The following is a 2,748-nucleotide window of genomic DNA, read 5'->3' on the forward strand; positions in this document are numbered from 1 at the left end:
TTGAGGTCTTCCAGCTCAAGATATGTTGCATTTTTACCTTTTGTTTTTCTAACCCTAGGTTTTTGCATATTTCATTATAATATTTCACTTTGTCTTTTCTAGCTGTCTGAGGTTCAGTCCAAATTCAGAAGCAAACATGGAACAAGGGTTATCAAGTAAATTTTTGCTGAAGATCATCCAAAAACAGTTGCAGCAGTATATTGACAAGGAGCTGCCAGAGGTTCAGGTAAGATTTTCCGAAGAGAGGGTAGAACAAGAGGTATTGTTGCTGATATCTGATGGATGTTGGCTGAAGCAGAGAATTCCAGAAAGAGGTTTACTTGTGTTTTATTGATTATGCCAAGGCATTTGACTGTGTGGATGATAACAAACTATCGATAGCCATGAGAAGATTGGGAATGTTAGAACATTACATTGTACATTGTAGAACCTGTACATGGATCAAGAGGCAGTTGTGTAAGCAGAATAAGGGAATACTGCATGGTTTAAAATCAGGAAAAATGCTTGTCAGGGTTGTGTTCTCTCACCATATTAGTGGATCTGTATGCCAAGTAAATAGTAAGAGAAGCTGGATTATATGAAGAATAATTAGGTATCAGGATTAGGAAGGCTCAAGGACTTGCTATATGCAGATGACACAATTTTGCTTGCTGAAAGTGAGGATGACTTGAAGAATGTGCATATCAAGGGTTGCAGCATTCAGTGTGGAATACAGCTTAATGGAAAGAAGACCAAGGTCCTCATAAATGGGCCAACAGATAACATAATAAGTGCATACGAGACTGAAGTTGTCAAGGATTTTGTCTTGTGTGGATCCACAATCAGTGCTGATGAGAGCAGGAGTCAAGCGCTCACATGACAAAGTACACTGGGTAAAACTTCTCCACAAGATCTCCTTAAAGTGTTGAAAAGCAAGGATGTTACTTTGAAGACTAAGGTGTGTCTGACATAAAGCCATGATAGTTTCAATTGTCTGAGAAGCATATGAAAGCTGAGTATTGAATAAAGACCTAGAACCATAGATGTGTCTGAATTATGGTGCTGGTAAAGAATATTGAAAGAACCTTGGACTACCCAAAGAACAAACAAATGTGTCTTGGAAGAAGTACAGCCAGGATGCTCCTGAGAGGCAAGGATGACTACACTTCTTCTCATGTACTTTGGACATGTTGTCAGGAGAGACAATCCCTGGAGATGGACATCATGCTTGGTAAAGTGGAGGGGAAGTGAAAAAGATAGGGCCCTCAACCAGATGGATTGATACTGTGGCTGCAACAGTGGGCTCAAACGTGACTACTGTGAGGATGCTTCAGGACCTGGCAGCATTTCAGTCTGCTGTACAAGGGGTTGTTTGAGTCAGAACGGGATCAACGACACAGCACATTACAACAGCAACAACCACACAAACCTAAGCCCTTGCACTCTTAATTTTTAAAAATAAACGATTATCACTTCAATAAACTAGATTGAAAGCATATTGAACTCAAGCGCTTCTAGCAAAACAAACAAAAAAACCATTTCCCTAATATCACCCTTGCCTCACCTAATTCCCCCCTAATTAAACTCTTCTTAAGCCATTGTCCTTTACCTGTATCTTTTATGTATCTCACCATTTCTAAGTGGTATGTACTTTTCTAGACTACATTGCCAAAGTAGTTGTATTACTTATATATTCTATGATATTTATTTCTGGTTACATCCACATTCAGCTTTTATGACCATACATGTAGAGGACATCTGTTTGGTTTTTGGTGGGCTTTTTTTGGTGAAAATATTTTCCTGATTATTTTCCTCCTTAATTGTTTCATTATTTTTGAATAACGACGTCTTCCCACACTATAAATTCTCTGTAAAATATTTTCCAATATGAATGTTCAGTTCTATCATAAATCCATCAGCTCTTTTTCTTCCTTCCCTCTCTCCCTTTCTTCCTTTCCTGTCTTGGAGACACCGCTTGGAACCTTTCATTTTCCTCCTCCACCCTTTCCTGGTAGTTTGCTAGACTTGCTTGCACAGCTTTTTCTTTTAAATTGTACATTGGCTGGGGGTTTACATTTCAGATCATGAGCTTGGCATTCAATAGTTCAGACCACTCATCAAAACCTCGAATAGTTTATCATTCACTCACTCCCTGATTTCTCTTCTCCCTCTTGTGGCGTACTACCTTCTATTTTACCAAAGTTGACACTGTCAACAGTCTACCTCATTGCTTTATCTCCCCTCCCTGGTCCTCCACACTTGGAAAACTCCCGAGTCTGTTTCCTGTGATATGAAAGCTTTTAACTTGATTTTCCCCTCTAACAGTGGTCTCATACAGTAGCTGTCCTCATTAAAAAAAATTATTGGAATGTAATTCACAAACTATACACTTCAAGAGCTCAATCATATGAGTATTAGGAAGAGTTGTATAATAATCACCACAATCAATTTTGTAACATTTTCTTCAGTCTAATAATCATTATTAGCCGCTCCCCACCATTTCCCTCAGATTCCATACCTCCAGGGAACCATTAAACCAATATCTGTAGACTTAACTATCTTGGATTTCACATACAGAAAGACATTTTAAAAAGAAAACAACAGAAAAGCTATCAGCATTAACCAAGTAAAATGGAGAAAAAAACTCAATTGAAATAAAGCAGAAAATAGTAAAAACTAGAACAAACTTAAAATGGGTTAAAAGGTGGATCAAATAATAAGCTGTTAAAATTAGCCTAACTGCATCTGCAACAATACACTTGTGGTAGA

At 38.0% G+C, this 2,748-nt stretch overlaps 1 long non-coding RNA gene across 1 annotated transcript in view; it reads left to right on the plus strand.

The window, feature by feature from the left end:
* The first annotated feature begins 206 nt into the window (after positions 1–206).
* The window catches only part of LOC123521166, a 46,773-nt gene continuing 44,231 nt past the window's right edge, over positions 207–2,748 (plus strand). Inside the window, exon 1 of the long non-coding RNA XR_006679633.1 lies at positions 207–226. This is a non-coding gene — a long non-coding RNA (uncharacterized LOC123521166). The remainder of the gene's footprint in view (positions 227–2,748) is intronic.

The sequence above is a fragment of the Echinops telfairi genome, unplaced genomic scaffold (genome assembly GCF_000313985.2).
Source record: "Echinops telfairi isolate 266 unplaced genomic scaffold, ASM31398v2 ScPeMD7_7473;HRSCAF=8511, whole genome shotgun sequence".
Classification (NCBI taxonomy): domain Eukaryota; kingdom Metazoa; phylum Chordata; class Mammalia; order Afrosoricida; family Tenrecidae; genus Echinops; species Echinops telfairi.